Source organism: Oncorhynchus keta, chromosome 20 (assembly GCF_023373465.1).
Source record: "Oncorhynchus keta strain PuntledgeMale-10-30-2019 chromosome 20, Oket_V2, whole genome shotgun sequence".
In the NCBI taxonomy this organism is placed as follows: domain Eukaryota; kingdom Metazoa; phylum Chordata; class Actinopteri; order Salmoniformes; family Salmonidae; genus Oncorhynchus; species Oncorhynchus keta.
In genome coordinates, this window is record NC_068440.1 from 47,515,694 (window position 1) to 47,536,543 (window position 20,850).

General features: G+C 43.7%; 1 pseudogene; it reads left to right on the plus strand.

Annotated features, from left to right (window-relative positions):
* The first annotated feature begins 14,306 nt into the window (after positions 1–14,306).
* LOC127910076 (gap junction alpha-6 protein-like) lies at positions 14,307–18,617 on the plus strand (annotated as a pseudogene).
* Positions 18,618–20,850: the final 2,233 nt, after the last annotated feature.

Genomic DNA, 20,850 nt, shown 5'->3' on the forward strand with positions numbered 1-20,850 from the left:
TAGTAATATACCCTACTCCTTAGGTAGTAATATACCCTACTCCTTAGGTAGTAATATACCCTACTCCTTAGGTAGTAATATACCCTACTCCTTAGGTAGTAATATACCCTACTCCTTAGGTAGTAATATACCCTACTCCTAGGTAGGTAGTAATATACCCTACTCCTTGGTAGTAATATACCCTACTCCTTAGGTAGTAACATACCCTACTCCTTATGTAGTAATATACCCTACTCCTTAGGTAGTAATATACCCTACTCCTTAGGTAGTAATAATATACCCTACTCCTTAGCTAGTAATACCCCCTACTCCTTAGGTAGTAATATACCCTACTCCTTAGGTAGTAATATACCCTACTCCTTAGGTAGTAATATACCCTACTCCTTAGGTAGTAATATACCCTACTCCTTAGGTAGTAATATACCCTACTCCTTAGGTAGTAATATACCCTACTCCTTAGGTAGGTAGTAATATACCCTACTCCTTTAGCCCTACTCCTTGGGTAGTAATATACCCTACTCCTTAGTAATATACCCTACTCCTTAGGTAGTAATATACCCTACTCCTTAGGTAGTAATATACCCTACTCCTTAGGTAGTAATATACCCTACTCCTTAGGTAGTAATATACCCTACTCCTTAGGTAGTAATATACCCTACTCCTTAGGTAGTATATACCCTACTCCTTAGGTAGTAATATACCCTACTCCTTAGGTAGTAATATACCCTACTCCTTAGGTAGTAATATACCCTACTCCTTAGCTAGTAATATACCCTACTCTTAGGTAGTAATATACCCTACTCCTTAGGTAGTACCCTACTCCTTAGCTAGTAATACAGTTAGGTAGTAATATACCTACTCCCTAGGTAGTAATATACCCTACTCCTTAGGTAGTAATATACCCTACTCCTTAGGTAGTAATAATATAGCCCTACCCTCTTAGGTAGTAATATACCCTACTCCTTAGCTAGTAATATATGCCCTTAGGTAGTAATATACCCTACTCCTTGGCTAGTAATATACCCTACTCCTTAGGTAGTAATATACCCTACTCCTTAGGTAGTAATACCCTACTCCTTAGGTAGTAATATACCCTACTCCTTAGGTAGTAATATACCCTACTCCTTAGGTAGTAATATACCCTACTCCTTAGGTAGTAATATACCCTACTCCTTAGGTAGTAATATACCCTACTCCTTAGGTAGTAATATACCCTACTCCTTAGGTAGTAATATACCCTACTCCTTAGGTAGTAATATACCCTACTCCTTAGGTAGTAATATACCCTACTCCTTAGGTAGAAATATACCCTACTCCTTAGGTAGTAATACTTAGGTAGTAACCCTACTCCTTAGGTAGTAATATACCCTACTCCTTAGGTAGTAATATACCCTACTCCTTAGGTAGTAATATACCCTACTCCTTAGCTAGCTACTCCTTAATATACCCTACTCCTTAGGTAGTAATACCCTACTCCTTAGGTAGTAATATACCCTACTCCTTAGGTAGTAATATACCCTACTCTTAGCTAGTAATATACCCCTACTCCTTAGGTAGTAATATACCCTACTCCTTAGGTAGTAATATACCCTACTCCTTAGGTAGTAATATACCCTACTCCTTAGCTAGGTAGTAATATACCCTACTCCTTAGCTAGTAATATACCCCTACTCCTTAGGTAGTAATATACCCTACTCCTTAGGTAGTAATATACCCAACTCCTTAGGTAGTAATATACCCTACTCCTTAGGTAGTAATATACCCTACTCCTTAGGTAGTAATATACCCTACTCCTTAGGTAGTAATATACCCTACTCCTTAGGCAGTAATATACCCTACTCCTTAGCTAGTAATATACCCTACTCCTTAGGTAGTAATATACCCTACTCCTTAGGTAGTAATATACCCTACTCCTTAGGTAGTAATATACCCTACTCCTTAGGTAGTAATATACCCTACTCCTTAGGTAGTAATATACCCTACTCCTTAGGTAGTAATATACCCTACTCCTTAGGTAGTAATATACCCTACTCCTTAGGTAGTAATATACCCTACTCCTTAGCTAGTAATATACTCTACTCCTTAGCTAGTAATAGATCCTACTCCTTAGCTAGTAATATATCCTACTCCTTAGGTAGTAATATACCCTACTCCTTAGCTAGTAATATACCCTACTCCTTAGCTAGTAATAATATAATAATAATATATATGCCATTTAGCTGACGCTTTTATCCAAAGCGACTTACAGTCATGTGTGCATACATTCTACGTATGGGTGGTCCCGGGAATCGAACCCACTACCCTGGCGTTACAAGCGCCATGCTCTACCAACTGAGCCACAGAAGGACCAGTAATATACCCTACTCCTTAGCTAGTAATATACTCTACTCCTTAGCTAGTAATAGATCCTACTCCTTAGCTAGTAATAGATCCTACTCCTTAGCTAGTAATATACTCTACTCCTTAGGTAGTAATATACCCTACTCCTTAGCTAGTAATATACTCTACTCCTTAGCTAGTAATAGATCCTACTCCTTAGCTAGTAATATACTCTACTCCTTAGCTAGTAATAGATCCTACTCCTTAGCTAGTAATATACTCTACTCCTTAGCTAGTAATAGATCCTACTCCTTAGCTAGTAATATATCCTACTCCTTAGCTAGTAATAGATCCTACTCCTTAGCTAGTAATATACTCTAGTCCTTAGCTAGTAATATACTCTACTCCTTAGCTAGTAATATACCCTACTCCTTAGCTAGTAATATACTCTACTCCTTAGCTAGTAATAGATCCTACTCCTTAGCTAGTAATATACTCTACTCCTTAGCTAGTAATAGATCCTACTCCTTAGCTAGTAATGTACTCTACTCCTTAGCTAGTAATATACCCTACTCCTTAGCTAGTAATATACCCTACTCCTTAGCTAGTAATATACTCTAATCCTTAGCTAGTAATATACTCTACTCCTTAGCTAGTAATAGATCCTACTCCTTAGCTAGTAATAGATCCTACTCCTTAGCTAGTAATATACCCTACTCCTTAGCTTGTAATAGATCCTACTCCTTAGCTAGTAATAGATCCTACTCCTTAGCTAGTAATATACCCTACTCCTTAGCTAGCAATATATCCAATTCCTTGGCTAGTAATATACCTTACTCCTTAGCTAGTAATAGATCCTACTCCTTAGCTAGTAATATATCCTACTCCTTAGCTAGTAATAGATCCTCCTCCTTAGCTAGTAATATACTCTACTCCTTAGGTAGTAATATACCCTACTCCTTAGCTAGTAATATACTCTACTCCTTAGCTAGTAATAGATCCTACTCCTTAGCTAGTAATATACTCTACTCCTTAGCTAGTAATAGATCCTACTCCTTAGCTAGTAATATACTCTACTCCTTAGCTAGTAATAGATCCTACTCCTTAGCTAGTAATATATCCTACTCCTTAGCTAGTAATAGATCCTACTCCTTAGCTAGTAATATACTCTACTCCTTAGCTAGTAATATACTCTACTCCTTAGCTAGTAATATACTCTACTCCTTAGCTAGTAATATACCCTACTCCTTAGCTAGTAATATACTCTCCTCCTTAGCTAGTAATATACTCTACTCCTTAGCTAGTAATAGATCCTACTCCTTAGCTAGTAATATACTCTACTCCTTAGCTAGTAATAGATCCTACTACTTAGCTAGTAATATACTCTACTCCTTAGCTAGTAATATACTCTACTCCTTAGCTAGTAATATACCCTACTCCTTAGCTAGTAATATACTCTACTCCTTAGCTAGTAATAGATCCTACTCCTTAGCTAGTAATAGATCCTACTCCTTAGCTAGTAATAGATCCTACTCCTTAGCTAATAATATTGTCACGCCTTGGTCTTAGTATTATGTGTTTTCTTTAATTATTTGGTCAGGCCAGGGTGTGACATGGGTTTATGTTGTTATATTCCATATTGGGGTTTTTGTATTATTGGGATTGCGGCTGAGTAGGGGTGTTGTATGGGCTTGGCTGCCTGAGGCGGTTCTCAATCAGAGTCAGGTGATTCTCGTTGTCTCTGATTGGGAACCGTATTTAGGTAGCCTGGTTTCGCTTTGTATTTTGTGGGTGATTGTTCCTGTCTCTGTGTAGTTTCACCAGATAGGCTGTAATTAGGTTTCACGTTCCGTTTGTTGTTTTGTATTTTGTAAGTTATTTCATGTGTCACTTTGTTCATTAAAGTCATGAGTAACCACCACGCTGCATTTCGGTCCAACTCTCTTTCTACAAACGAAGAACGCCGTTACAAATATACTCTATTCCTTAGCTAGTAATAGATCCTACTCCTTAGCTAGTAATATACTCTACTCCTTAGCTAGTAACCGATCCTACTCCTTAGCTGGTAATATACCCTTCTCCTTAGCTAGTAATAGATCCTTCTCCTTAGCTAGTAATAGATCCTACTCCTTAGCTAGTAATAGATCCTACTCCTTAGCTAGTAATAGATCCTACTCCTTAGCTAGTAATATACCCTACTCCTTAGCTAGTAATATACCCTACTCCTTAGCTGGTAATAGATCCTACTCCTTAGCTAGTAATATACTCTACTCCTTAGCTAGTAATATACCCTACTCCTTGGCTAGTAATAGATCCTACTCCTTAGCTAGTAATAGATCCTACTCCTTGGCGTGTAATATACCCTACTCCTTAGCTAGTAATAGATCCTACTCCTTAGCTAGTAATATACCCTACTCCTTAGCTAGTAATCAATCCTACTCCTTAGCTTGTAATAGATCCTACTCCTTAGCTAGTAATAGATCCTACTCCTTAGCAAGTAATAGATCCTACTCCTTAGCTAGTAATATACCTGTCACGTCCTGACCTTAGTTCCTTCTTTATGTCTCTGTTTTAGTTTGGTCAGGGCGTGAGTTGGGCATTCTATGTTTTGTACTTCTAGATTTTGTATTTCTGTGTTTGGCCTGGTATGGTTCCCAATCAGAGGCAGCTGTCGATCGTTGTCTCTGATTGATAACCATACTTTCCCCACTATGGGTTTTGGGTAGTTGTTTTCTGTGTGTGTTTTCCATAAATAACTGTTTCGGTTTTCATTTATTTCTCTTGTTCTTTTGTATTCTGTGTTCAGTTTAATAAATATATTATGGACACTTACCACTCTGTGCATTGGTCCGATATTTCATAGAAGAACATACCCTTTAGCTAGTAACAGCTCCTTTGAAGACGCAAAACTTGAGCGTGCAAAACTATTCACCCCACCAAAGTCAATACTTTACAGCTGCAAGTGTCTTGGGGTATGTCTCTATAAGCTTGGCACATCTAGCCACTGGGTTTTTTGCCCATTCTTCAAGGCAAACTGCTCCAGCTCCTTCAAGTTGGATGGGTTCCGCTGGTGTACAGCAATCTTTAAGTCATACCACAGATTCTCAATTGGATTGAGGTCTGGGATTTGACTAGGCCATTCCAAGACATTTTAATGTTTCCCCTTAAACCATTTGAGTGTTGCTTTAGCAGTATGCTTAAAATCATTGTCCTTCTGGAAGGAGAACCTCCGTTCCAGTCTCAAATCTCTGAAAGATTGAAAAGGTTTCCCCCTGATCAATTCTGATCAGTTTCCCAGTCCATGCCTATGAAAAACATCCACACAGCATGATGCTGCCACCACCATGCTTCACTGTGGGGATGGTGTTCTCGGGGTGATGGGAGGTGTTGGGTTTGCGCCAGACATAAAGTTTTCCTTGATAGCCAAAAAGCTCCATTTTAGTCTCATCTGACCAGAGTACCTTCTTCATATTTTTGGGGAGTCTCCCACATGCCTTTTGGAGAACACCAAATGTGTTTGCTTATTTTTTTCTTTAAGCAATGGCTTTTTTTCTGGCCACTCTTCCTCTGATCAATGCCCTCCTTGCCTGCTCTGTGAGTTTTGGTGGACGGCCCTCTCTTGGCAGGTTTGTTGTGGTGCCATATTCTTTCCATTTTTTAATAATGGATTTAATGGTGCTCCGTGGGATGTTCAAATTTTTGCATAGTTTTTTATAACCCAACCCTGATCTGCTTGCTTGGTGGTGCCCCTTGCTTAGTGGTGTTGCAGACTCTGGGGCCTTTCAGAACAGGTGTATATATATTGAGATCGTGTGACAGACCATGTGAAACTTAGATTGGACACAGGTGGACTTTTATTTATTTTTTAAACAAGATTTTTATTTGATTGTGTCACGTTCTGACCTTTATTTTCTGTGTTTTGTGTTTAGTTAGTATGGTCAGGGCGTGAGTTGGGTGGGCAGTCTATGTTTGTTTGTCTAGGTTTTGGGAATTTCTATGTTTCGGCCTAGTATGGTTCTCAATCAGAGGCAGGTGTCAGTAGTTGTCTCTGATTGAGAATCATACTTAGGTGGCCTGGGTTTCACTGTGTGTTTGTGGGTGATTGTTTCCTGTCTCTGTGTATGCACCAGATAGGACTGTAATTTGAGTTTTCACGTTTTCTTGTTTTGTTAGTTTGTTCATGTGTACCTTATATTATTAAAAAGTACCATGGAAAATTACCACGCCGCGTATTGGTCCTCTGATCCGTTCCGCCTCTCCTCTTCGGAAGAAGAGGAGGAAACTCGTTACAGAATCACCCACCACAATCGGACCAAGCGGCGTGGTAAAGGACAGCGACGACAGCAGCAGCAGCATCAACAACAGAGGCCACCATCACAGGACTCCTGGACATGGGAGCAGATATGGAACGAAGAGGGACCCTGGGCACGGGCTGGGGAAAATCGCAGCCCCAAAGCAGAGCTGGAGGCAGCGAAAGCTGATCGGCGGCAATATGAGGAGCCAGCACGGCAGTGCGACAGGTACGAGAGGCAGCCCCAAATTTTTTTGGGGGGCACACGAGGGGTGGTACTAAGCCAGGTAGCAGACCTGAGCTCACTCCTCGTGCTTATTATGAGCAGCGCATTACTGGTCAGGCACCGTGTTATGCGGTTGAGCGCACGGTGTCGCCAGTGCGTGTCCATAGCCCGGTGCGCTATAGGGCAGCCCCGAGAGTGCCATGCGAGTGTGGGCATTGAGCCAGGGCGTATGGTGCCTGCTCAGCGGGTCTGGTCGCCGGTACGCAGTCTGGGTCCAGGTTATCCTGCGCCGGCTCTGCGTGCTGTGTCTCCGGGCGCTGGGAGGGTGCAGTGCGTCCTCTGCCTGCGCTCCGCTCGTACCGGGCAACTGTGGGAGTGGAGCCTAGGGGAGAGGTGCGTGTAGTAAGCACTAGATCTCCCGTGCTTACCCACAGCCCGGTTCAACCTGTGCCTGCACTTTTGAGGGTCCGGGCTCGAGTAGTTGTCCAGCCTGGGAAGTGGTGCCAAGGTTGCGCACCAGAGCTCCAGTGCTCCCCCACAGCCCGGTCTTTCAGGCTCCTCCTAACACCAAGCCTCCTGAAAGTCTCCCCAGCCTGGTAGTTCCTGTGGCAGCCCCACGCACCAGGCTGTCTCTCAGTCTCCTCCCTGCAGGTGCTCCCGCCTGTCCGGCGCGCTGCCGGAGCCTCTCGCCTGTCCGGCGCCGCTGCCGGAGCCTCCCGCCTGTCCGGCGCTGCTGCCGGAGCCTCCCGCCTGTCCGGCGCCGCTGCCGGAGCCTCCCGCCTGTCCGGGAGCCTCCCGCCTGTCCGGCGCCGCTGCCGGAGCCTCCCGCCTGTCCGGCGCCACTGCCGGAGCCTCCCGCCTGTCCGGCGCCGCTGCCGGAGCCTCCCGCCTGTCCGGCGCCGCTGCTGGAGCGTCCCGCCTGTCCGGCGCCGCTGCCTCCTGTAGCAGCTCCACGCACCAGGCTGTCTCTCTGTCTCCTCTCTGCAGGTGCTCCCGCCTGTCCGGCGCCGCTGCCGGAGCCTCCCGCCTGTCCGGCGCTGCTGCCGGAGCCTCCCGCCTGTCCGGCGCCGCTGCGGAGCATCCCGCCTGTCCGGCGCCGCTGCCGGAGCCTCCCGCCTGTCCGGCGCCGCTGCCGGAGCCTCCCGCCTGTCCGGCGCCGCTGCCGGAGCCTCCCGCCTGTCCGGCGCCGCTGCCGGAGCCTCCCGCCTGTCCGGGCCTCCCGCCTGTCCGGCGCCGCTGCCGGAGCCTCCCGCCTGTCCGGCGCCGCTGCCGGAGCCTCCCGCCTGTCCGGCGCCGCTGCCGGAGCCTCCCGCCTGTCCGGCGCCGCTGCCGGAGCCTCCCGCCTGTCCGGCGCTGCTGCCGGAGCGTCCCGCCTGTCCGGCGCCGCTGCCGGAGCGTCCCGCCTGTCCGGCGCCGCTGCCGGAGCCCCTCAGCCCAGAGGCGCCAGAGCCCCTCAGCCCAGAGGCGCCAGAGCCCCTCAGCCCAGAGGCGCCAGAGCCCCTCAGCCCAGAGGCGCCAGAGCCCCTCAGCCCAGAGGCGCCAGAGCCCCTGTCCCTCTGTCCAGAGCCCTGTCCCTCTGTCCAGAGCCCCTGTCCCTCTGTCCAGAGCCCCTGCCCCTCTGTCCCGAGCTGCCCCTCTGTCCAGTGGGGTCATTGAGAGGGGTTGCCATGGTGAGAAAGCCACGGAGGCGGAAAATGAGGCGGACAAAGACAAGGGTGAAGTGGGGTCCGCGTCCCGCGCCAGAACCGCCACCGCGGACAGACGCCACCCAGACCCTCCCCTATAGGTCAAGGTTTTGCGGCCGGGAGTCCGCACCTTTGGGGGTACTGTCACGTTCTGACCTTTATTTTCTGTGTTTTGTGTTTAGTTAGTATGGTCAGGGCGTGAGTTGGGTGGGCAGTCTATGTTTGTTTGTCTAGGTTTTGGGAATTTCTATGTTTTCGGCCTAGTATGGTTCTCAATCAGAGGCAGGTGTCAGTAGTTGTCTCTGATTGAGAATCATACTTAGGTGGCCTGGGTTTCACTGTGTGTTTGTGGGTGATTGTTTCCTGTCTCTGTGTATGCACCAGATAGGACTGTAATTTGAGTTTTCACGTTTTCTTGTTTTGTTAGTTTGTTCATGTGTACCTTATATTATTAAAAAGTACCATGGAAAATTACCACGCCGCGTATTGGTCCTCTGATCCGTTCCGCCTCTCCTCTTCGGAAGAAGAGGAGGAAACTCGTTACAGATTGATTTCACTTGACCAATATGGACTATTTTGTGTATGTCTATTACATGAAATCCAAATATGATGGATACCGCATTTTGGTCCGCTCCTCTTTCAACAGACGAACGCCGTTACAGAATCATGAGCCTATGAACCAGAGTTACACCGTTAGCACTGATATCTGAGAGACATAAGAAAGATCAGGATTTCTTTTTTACATGTACAGCAGTACAGCCTACTTACTATACACTGTATATATATATATATATATATATATATATATATATATATATATCAGTACAGCCCACTATATATATATATATATATACAATACAGCCGACTATATATATATATATATACACAATACAGCCGACTATATACAGTACAGCCTACTTACTATACACTGTATATATATATCAGTACAGCCCACTATATATATATATATACAGTACAGCCCACTATATATATATATATACAATACAGCCGACTATATATATATATATATATATACACAATACAGCCGACTATATATAGTACAGCCTACTTACTATACACTGTATATATATATATCAGTACAGCCCACTATATATATATATATACACAATACAGCCGACTATATATATATATATACAATACAGCCGACTATATATATATATATATATATACACAATACAGCCGACTATATACAGTACAGCCTACTTACTATACACTGTATATATATATCAGTACAGCCCACTATATATATATATATACAGTACAGCCCACTATATATATATATACACAATACAGCCGACTATATACAGTACAGCCTACTTACTATACACTGTATATATATATCAGTACAGCCTACTATATATATAAATATATACAGTACAGCCTACTATACACTGTATATATATATATCAGTACAGCCCACTACATATATATATATATAGTGGGCTGTACTGTATATATATATATATATATATATATATATATATATATATATATATATATATATAGTGGGCAGTACTGATATATATATACAGTGTATAGTAAGTAGGCTGTACTGTATATATTCTTTTTGGCAATGTAGTGTACTTTTGGTAATGAACTGTACTTTTGGTAATGTAGTGTACTTTTGGTAATGTAGTGTACTTTTAGTAATGTAGTGTACTTTTGGTAATGTTGTGTACTTTTGGTAATGTAGTGTACTTTTGGTAATGTAGTGTATTTTTGGTAATGAACTGTACTTTTGGTAATGTAGTGTACTTTTGGTAATGTAGTGTACTTTTAGTAATGTAGTGTACTTTTGGTAGTGTTGTGTACTTTTGGTAATGTAGTGTACTTTTGGTAATGTGGTGTACTTTTGGTAATGTAGTGTACTTTTGGTAATGTGGTGTACTTTTGGTAATATAGTGTACTTTTGGTAATGTAGTGTACTTTTGGTAATGTAGTGTACTTTTGGTAATGTGGTGTACTTTTGGTAATGAACTGTACTTTTGGTAATGTAGTGTACTTTTAGTAGCTGTAGCTGTAGCTTGTGAGGTATGGAAACACTTTGTTGCTTTTATGAATTTTGTCTTGCTGCTTTTTGTTCTATGTTGCTCTGTCTGTATGCTATGTTGCTATGTTGCTATGTCTATGGTGCTATTGTCTATATTGTAATTGTTTTTAATAACCTGCCCAGGGACTGCGGTTGAAAATTAGCCGGCTGGCTAAAACCGTCACTTTTACTGAAACGTTGATTAATGTGCACTGTCCCTGTAAAAATAAAATCAATAATAATAATAATAAAATCAACTAAACTAAAAAAACTAAACTAGTAATGTAGTGTACTTTTGGTAATGTAGTGTACTGTTGGTAATGTAGTGTACTTTTGGTAATGTAGTGTACTTTTGGTAATGTGGTGTACTTTTAGTAATGTGGTGTACTTTTAGTAATGTAGTGTACTTTTGGTAATGTAGTGTATTTTTTGTAATGTAGTGTACTTTTGGTAATGTAGTGTACTTTTGGCAATGTTGTGTATTTTTGGTAATGTAGTGTACTTTTGGTAATGTAGTGTACTTTTGGTAATGTTGTGTATTTTTGGTAATGTGGTGTACTTTGCCCCTTATATCTGTCACTAGACATTCTCCATATATGCAGTACTTCCATGTGTTTTTGTCCCGGTATCAGGACCTTCAGATGAGTGAGGCCTGTGGGCATCCTAGAGCAAAACAACCGATATGTAGGAGTTTGTGAGTCTCACCTTTACACAGATGGGTCATATTAGTGGGTAACCAAGACGCTCCAAGACGATTTTGTGAGAATACCGATTTTCGGGATGTCTCGTGGTCTGACAAACACCGCTCGAGCTCAACTTTCTCCGCGGATGCGGAAGTGTTACATAGCGGATGCGGTGGATTGAGAATTATCCAATGCAAAAAAAAAACATATCTCTTGATTAAACTGGCTGGTTTTTATGGGGTTTGTTTTACTATGCTAATTCCATTTCCGCCGGGTTGATCTTCTGATATCTTATCAAAAGAAAATAATAAACATCGTCTGAAGGTATCGATCTATTTTCTGCACTAATTTAGTGTTTTTCCTTGTCAGCATCGATGGTTTAACATCTCATTGAACAACACTAACGGAGCAAACAGTTCATTCCGCTGGTGCGTCATCTTCCTAGAAAAGCGGTGACTGGCGCCATTGTGTGGATTTACGGGACATTTCACGAAACGAGTTGTTAACTCTAACTTCTTAGGAATTGAATAAATCAACAAACTTCGATGACAATACAACGTGTCCAATCTATTGTTCAACAGACCGTTTCGAAAGCTTTTTGTTTTTTCATACCTTTATGGTTTTGGGACAACTGGTCAATTGAGTGGCATAGATTACTCCACTTTCTATACCTATTGCTCAACTTTGATAAGATAAGTGCTGCAGATATCAACTTGAAGGTCTATCACTTATTCAAGATGAGTAAGTTCAACAAATAACCCCTTCTAGAGCGACAGTCCATCTCGGAGGAGTGAACAGATACATATTTTTAGAATTCATCCGTTCCTTTCCTGGACCAAGTTCCTGTGGGCAGGCCAATAAAATGCATTGGAAAATTCTCCCCGCTCATTCCGACTGGGGTGCTGGTGAATGAACACGTCTACGGGAGTACTGTCAAGTCAACAAAATAAAATAACCGAACTTCACAACTGATAGGTAAGAGATGCAGCGCTTTCATTCCATAACGGGTCTTTATTTATCTATTCTTATGACATTGTGGGCGCATGATACCCGTGTCGATTTACATTTGGCTGAGTTTATTTAACTTGGCAAGTCAGTTAAGAACAAACTCTTATTTTCAATGACGGCCTAGGAGCAGTGGGTTAACTGCCTGTTCAGGGGCAGAACATTGTATATAGACTGCCCATTTTTTTTCTACTGTGTTATTGACTTGCTAATTGTTTACTCCATGTGTAACTCTGTGTTGTCTGTTCACACTGCTATGCTTTATCTTGGCCAGGTCGCAGTTGCAAATGAGAACTTGTTCTCAACTAGCCTACCTGGTTAAATAAAGGTGATATAAAAAATAAAAATAAAAACGTCAGATTTGTAGCTCGGGGATTTGAAATTGCAACCTGTCAGTTACGAGTCCAACGCTCTAACCACTAGACTACCTGCTCTAACCACTAGACTACCTGCTCTAACCACTAGACTACCTGCTCTAACCACTAGACTACCTGCCTCTAACCACTAGACTACCTGCTCTAACCACTAGACTACCTGCTCTAACCACTAGGCTACCTGCTCTAACCACTAGGCTACCTGCCTCTAACCACTAGGCTACCTGCCTCTAACCACTAGACTACCTGCCTCTAACCACTAGGCTACCTGCCTCTAACCACTAGACTACCTGCCTCTAACCACTAGACTACCTGCTCTAACCACTAGACTACCTGCTCTAACCACTAGGCTACCTGCTCTAACCACTAGGCTACCTGCCTCTAACCACTAGGCTACCTGCTCTAACCACTAGGCTACCTGCCTCTAACCACTAGGCTACCTGCCTCTAACCACTAGACTACCTGCCTCTAACCACTAGGCTACCTGCCTCTAACCACTAGACTACCTGCCTCTAACCACTAGGCTACCTGCCTCTAACCACTAGACTACCTGCCTCTAACCACTAGGCTACCTGCCTCTAACCACTAGGCTACCTGCCTCTAACCACTAGGCTACCTGCCTCTAACCTCTAGGCTACCTGCTCTAACCACTAGACTACCTGCCTCTAACCACTAGACTACCTACTCTAACCACTAGACTACCTGCTCTAACCACTAGGCTACCTGCTCTAACCACTAGGCTACCTGCCTCTAACCACTAGGCTACCTGCCTCTAACCACTAGACTACCTGCCTCTAACCACTAGGCTACCTGCCTCTAACCACTAGACTACCTGCCTCTAACCACTAGGCTACCTGCCTCTAACCACTAGACTACCTGCCTCTAACCACTAGGCTACCTGCCTCTAACCACTAGGCTACCTGCCTCTAACCACTAGGCTACCTGCCTCTAACCTCTAGGCTACCTGCCTCTAACCACTAGGCTACCTGCCTCTAACCACTAGGCTACCTGCTCTAACCACTAGGCTACCTGCCTCTAACCACTAGGCTACCTGCCTCTAAACACTAGGCTACCTGCTCTAACCACTAGGCTACCTGCCTCTAACCACTAGGCTACCTGCCTCTAACCACTAGGCTACCTGCTCTAACCACTAGGCTACCTGCCTCTAAACACTAGGCTACCTGTCTCTAACCACTAGGCTCACAACTAGGCTACCTGCCTCTAACCACAAGACTACCTGCCTCTAACCACTAGGCTAACACCTAGGCTACCTGCCTCTAACCACTAGGCTACCTGCCTCTAACCACTAGGCTCACAACTAGGCTACCTGCCTCTAACCACGAGGCTCACAACTAGGCTACCTGCCTCTAACCACGAGGCTACCTGCCTCTAACCACTAGGCTAACACCTAGGCTACCTGCCTCTAACCACTAGGCTACCTGCCTCTAACCACTAGGCTAACACCTAGGCTACCTGCCTCTAACCACTAGGCTACCTGCCTCTAATCACTAGGCTCACAACTTGACTTTTTGAAAATCCAATTAGTTTTCCATGTTGATTCAAAGTCATCACAGATTTTTGTTAATGTTTTGTGTGTGTGTGTGTGTGAGGGGGGGTTAAAATGCTGTGGAAACAATGTCGATTCAACCATTTTTTTTTTGCCCAGTGGGGTATGACTGCTGGGATCAGCGAGCACAGAAGCAATGAACCTGGTTACAAGACATGGACATAACCTTCTGTACCATAGAAGTCCAGACCTCTGGGCAGGTGCGGTGAATGGACCCGTTTCCCCTATCCAGCTGTTCCCTGTAGCCTGCTGCTGGAATGACACAATTTAGTGTGTCAGCTACATCATTTAAAGACCAAATGCACAGATCTAAATAGACAGGAATTACAAAAAATAGAGGAATATTAGAACGAGCAATGTCAGAGTCCGGAAGATAACTGGACACTGAGTTTACAAAACATTATGAACACCTCCGCTTCACACTCAGTTTACAAAACATTAAGAACACCTGCTCTTTACACTGAGTTTACAAAACATTATGAACACCTGCTCTTTACACTGAGTATACAAAACATTATGAACACCTGCTCTTTACACTGAGTATACAAAACATTATGAACACCTGATCTTTACACTGAGTGGACAAAACATTATGAACACCTGCTCTTTACACTGAGTGGACAAAACATTATGAACACCTGCTCTTTACACTGAGTATACAAAACATTATGAACACCTGCTCTTTATACTGAGTATACAACACATTATGAACACCTGCTCTTTACACTGAGTGGACAAAACATTATGAACACCTGCTCTTTACACTGAGTATACAAAACATTATGAACACCTGCTCTTTACACTGAGTATACAAAACATTATGAACACCTGCTCTTTACACTGAGTGGACAAAACATTATGAACACCTGCTCTTTACACTGAGTATACAAAACATTATGAACACCTGCTCTTTACACTGAGTGGACAAAACATTATGAACACCTGCTCTTTACACTGACTATACAAAAGATTAAGAACACCTGCTCTTTCCATGTCATAGACTGACCAGGTGAATCCAGGTGAAAGCTATGATCCCTTATTGATGTCACCTGTTAAATCCACTTCAATCAGTGTAGATGAAGAAGAGGAGACATGTAGATGAAGAAGAGGAGCTGGGTTAAGATTAGGATTAGGATTTCTTTTTAGCCTTGAGACAATTTGAGACTTGGATTGTGTATGTGTGCCATTCGGAGGTTGAATAGGCAAGACAAAATATTCAAGTGTCTCTGAACGGGGTACGGTAGGTGGTGCAAGGCACACCGTTTTTTAAAAATCAAGAACTGCAACACTGCTGTATTCAAATGAGTCTAATAAAACACTAATAAAAGTCATATGTTGAACCACAGCTGTGTTGGGTAATATGATACAGACAGAAAGCCTAAAATAACATATATGTTTGAATACTATGGAGGCTCATTGATATCAGACCTTTAGACCAAAACACAAAGGTGGAAAATTGTTGGGTGGTGAACTCATGGAGAGAGAAGGTTAAGGGGTGTCATGTTGTGTTTACGTGATCTCTAGTAAAAAAACATTATATTGTTCTACAAACCTACAGAGTTACACGTTTGACAGCTCAGGACATGTCTTTACAAGATAACATTACATTTACATTAAAATAACATGTCCTTACAAAATAACATGTCCTTACAAAATAACATGTCCTTACAAAATAACATGTCCTTACAAAATAACATGTCCTTACAAAATAATATGTCCTTACAAATCACAGCGAGATGTCAGTTCAGACACAAACAGAGTAAGAAAAAACTTTAAAGTTTTTTAAAATAGAAAGAGGTTATAATAATGTAGAAACGTAATAATGTATTAACGTAATACTGTATTAACGTAATAATGTAGACACATAATAATGTAGAAACGTAATAATGTATTAACGTAATAATGTATTAACGTAATAATGTAGACACATAATAATGTAGACACATAATAATGTATGAACGTAATAATGTAGAAACGTAATAATGTATTAACGTAATAATGTATTAACGTAATAATGTATTAACGTACTAATGTATTAACGTACTAATGTAGACACATAATAATGTAGAAACGTAATAATGTATTAACGTAATAATGTATTAACGTACTAATGTATTAACGTACTAATGTATTAACGTAATAATGTATTAACGTAATAATGTATTAACATAATAATGTATTGACTTAATAATGTATTGACGTAATAATGTATTAACGTACTAATGTATTAACGTACTAATGTATTAACGTAATAATGTATTAACGTAATAATGTATTAACGTAATAATGTATTAACATAATAATGTATTGACTTAATAATGTATTGACGTAATAATGTATTAACGTACTAATGTATTGACGTAATAATGTATTAACGTACTAATGTATTAACGTACTAATGTATTAACGTAATAATGTATTAACGTAATAATGTATTAACGTAATAATGTATTAACATAATAATGTATTAACATAATAATGTATTATCATAATAGTGTACTATCATAATAGTGTATCATAATAATGTATTAGATTATTAAATAATAGAAAGAGGTTATAATAATGTATTAACATAATAATGTATTAACATAATAATGTAGAAACATAATAATGTATTAACATAGTAATGTATTAACATAATAATGTATTAACATAGTAATGTATTAACATAATAATGTATTAACATAATAATGTATTAACATAGTAATGTAGAAACATAGTAATGTAGAAACATAATAATGTATTAACATAATAATGTAGAAACACAATATGTTTTATTAACACACAATTTCCCAGCATGTATTCACAGATGTTTCACCAATGTGTCATAGAAAGTGTGTGTGTGTGTGTGTGTGTATGTGTGTGTGTGTGTGTGTGTGTGTGTGTGTGTGTGTGTGTGTGTGTGTGTGTGTGTGTGTGTGTGTGTGTGTGTGTGTGTGTGTGTGTGTGTGAGAGAGAGAGCTAGAAAAGCGAACGTCTGTGCATGGACACTTACATCTCATACCTGTATATGTGTATTTCAATGTGTGTACGTGCTAACCCGTTAACATGAGTTCACCTGTCTCCCCCTGCAGGTGACAGAGGATGTCCAGAGCTGACTGGTCCTTCCTGGAGCAGCTGTTGGAGGAGGGGCAGGAGTATAGCACCGGGGTGGGCCGTGTCTGGCTCACTGTCCTCTTCCTGTTCCGCATGCTGGTCCTGGGCACCGCCGCAGAGTCAGCCTGGGACGACGAACAGAACAGCTTCGTCTGTAATACCAAGCAACCTGGATGTACCGCTGTGTGTTACGACAAAGCTTTCCCCATATCACATTACCGCTATTTTGTGCTCCAGGTGATTTTTGTTTCCACACCGACTATTTTCTATTTTGGGTATGTGGCCATGAGGGCTGCGAAGGAGAAGAACGAGGAGGAAGATGAGGAGAAGAAGAGATCGGAGGAGAGTGGTTGTGAGGGACAAGAGAGGGGAGGAGTAAAGAAGAATGGAGAGAAGAAGAGGGAGGTGAGAATGCGGGATGAGATAGAAGAACTAGTGGAGGAGAAAGGAGGGAGAAAGGTGGTGAAAGCTCTCCCAGAGGCTCCTAAGCTGAAGGGCCGTCTCCTCTGTGCCTACGCCGCCAGCATCCTCCTCAAGGTCCTCGTGGAGGTCGGCTTCATTGTCGGACTATGGTACCTCTATGGCTTCGTGATCCCGGCCCGGTTCGAGTGTGTCCGCGACCCCTGTCCTCACACGGTGGACTGCTTCATCTCCAGACCCACGGAGAAGACCATCTTCACCATCTACACCCAGACCATCGCTGGAGTCTCTCTCCTTCTCAACCTGGTAGAGCTTCTCCACCTCCTCCAGCTGGCCATCACCCATCACCTGGAGAAGCGCTATGCCCAGGAGCAGTACACCTTTCCTGGCATAGCTGTGGTCTGAGTCCGGCCTGGTGCTCCAAGCCTGGAGATGGAGATGCAGCAAGCTTCGCCTTACCAGGAGAAGGGCCATCTGCATTTACCCATGAGGGAGGCCAGCTACACCAAGCCCAGAGAGAGTTATCTGGACCTGGGGGGAGGCCAGCTACACCAAGCCCAGAGAGAGTTATCTGGACCTGGGGGGAGGCCAGCTACACCAAGCCCAGAGAGAGTTATCTGGACCTAGGGGGAGGCCAGCTACACCAAGCCCAGAGAGAGTTATCTGGACCTGGGGGAGGCCAGCTACACCAAGCCCAGAGAGAGTTATCTGGACCTGGGGGAGGCCAGCTACACCAAGCCCAGAGAGAGTTATCTGGACCTGGGGGAGGCCAGCTACACCAAGCCCAGAGAGAGTTATCTGGACCTGGGGGAGGCCAGCTACACCAAGCCCAGAGAGAGTTATCTGGACCTGGGGGAGGCCAGCTACACCAAGCTCAGAGAGAGTTATCTGGACCTGGGGGGAGGCCAGCTACACCAAGCCCAGAGAGAGTTATCTGGACCTGGGGGAGGCCAGCTACACCAAGCCTAGAGAGAGTTATCTGGACCTGGGGGAGGCCAGCTACACCAAGCTCAGAGAGAGTTATCTGGACCTGGGGGAGGCCAGCTACACCAAGCCCAGAGAGAGTTATCTGGACCTGGGGGAGGCCAGCTACACCAAGCCTAGAGAGAGTTATCTGGACCTGGGGGAGGCCAGCTACACCAAGCTCAGAGAGAGTTATCTGGACCTAGGGGAGGCCAGCTACACCAAGCCCAGAGAGAGTTATCTGGACCTAGGGAGGCCAGCTACACCAAGCCCAGAGAGAGTTATCTGGACCTGGGGAGGCCAGCTACACCAAGCCCAGAGAGAGTTATCTGGACCTGGGGGAGGCCAGCTACACCAAGCTCAGAGAGAGTTATCTGGACCTGGGGAGGCCAACTACACCAAGCCCAGAGAGAGTTATCTGGACCTGGGGGAGGCCAGCTACACCAAGCTCAGAGAGAGTTATCTGGACCTGGGGGAGGCCAGCTACACCAAGCCCAGAGAGAGTTATCTGGACCTGGGGAGGCCAGCTACACCAAGCCTAGAGAGTTATCTGGACCTGGGGAGGCCAGCTACACCAAGCTCAGAGAGTTATCTGGACCTGGGGGAGGCCAGCTACACCAAGCCCAGAGAGAGTTATCTGGACCTGGGGAGGCCAGCTACACCAAGCCTAGAGAGAGTTATCTGGACCTGGGGGGAGGCCAGCTACACCAAGCTCAGAGAGAGTTATCTGGACCTAGGGGAGGCCAGCTACACCAAGCCCAGAGAGAGTTATCTGGACCTGGGGGAGGCCAGCTACACCAAGCCCAGAGAGAGTTATCTGGACCTGGGGGAGGCCAGCTACACCAAGCTCAGAGAGAGTTATCTGGACCTGGGGGAGGCCAACTACACCAAGCCCAGAGAGAGTTATCTGGACCCGGTGTCGGGAGCAGGGATGGACCCTGATGGTGACCTGCTCCCCAGTTATCTGAACTATATGGGGACTATGAGGACAACACACTCTTCAGGGAGAGCAACACAACACACACACAGTAAGGGTGCCCAGAAGGGACACAGCAACAAACACACAAACACACTAAGCAGTAAGGGTGCCCAGAAGGGACACAGCAACAAACACACTAAGCATTATGTATGAGGGAAACGGAGACGTTTGGTTCTGTGACTTGGAATGACGTTTGGTTCTGTGACATGGAATGACGTTTGGTTCTGTGAACATGGAATGACGTTTGGTTCTGTGACATGGAATGACGTTTGGTTCTGTGAACATGGAATGACGTTTGGTTCTGTGACTTGGAATGACGTTTGGTTCTGTGACATGGAATGACGTTTGGTTCTGTGAACATGGAATGACGTTTGGTTCTGTGAACATGGAATGTGACGTTTGGTTCTGTGAACATGGAATGACGTTTGGTTCTGTGACATGGAATGACGTTTGGTTCTGTGAACATGGAATGACGTTTGGTTCTGTGACATGGAATGAAGTTTGGTTCTGTGAACATGGAATGACGTTTGGTTCTGTGACATGGAATGACGTTTGGTTCTGTGAACATGGAATGACGTTTGGTTCTGTGACATGGAATGACGTTTGGTTCTGTGACATGGAATGACGTTTGGTTCTGTGAACATGGAATGACGTTTGGTTCTGTGACATGGAATGACGTTTGGCTCTGTGACTTGGAATGACGTTTGGTTCTGTGAACATGGAATGACGTTTGGTTCTGTGAACATGGAATGACGTTTGGTTCTGTGACTTGGAATGACGTTTGGCTCTGTGACTTGGAATGACGTTTGGTTCTGTGACATGGAATGACGTTTGGTTCTGTGACATGGAATTACGTTTGGTTCTGTGAACATGGAATGACGTTTGGTTCTGTGAACATGGAATGACGTTTGGTTCTGTGAACATGGAATGACGTTTGGTTCTGTGAACATGGAATGACGTTTGGTTCTGTGACATGGAATGACGTTTGGTTCTGTGAACATGGAATGACGTTTGGTTCTGTGACATGGAATGACGTTTGGTTCTGTGACATGGAATGACGTTTGGTTCTGTGACTTGGAATGATGTTTGGTTCTGTGACATGGAATGACGTTTGGTTCTGTGAACATGGAATGACGTTTGGTTCTGTGACATGGAATGACGTTTGGTTCTGTGACATGGAATGACGTTTGGT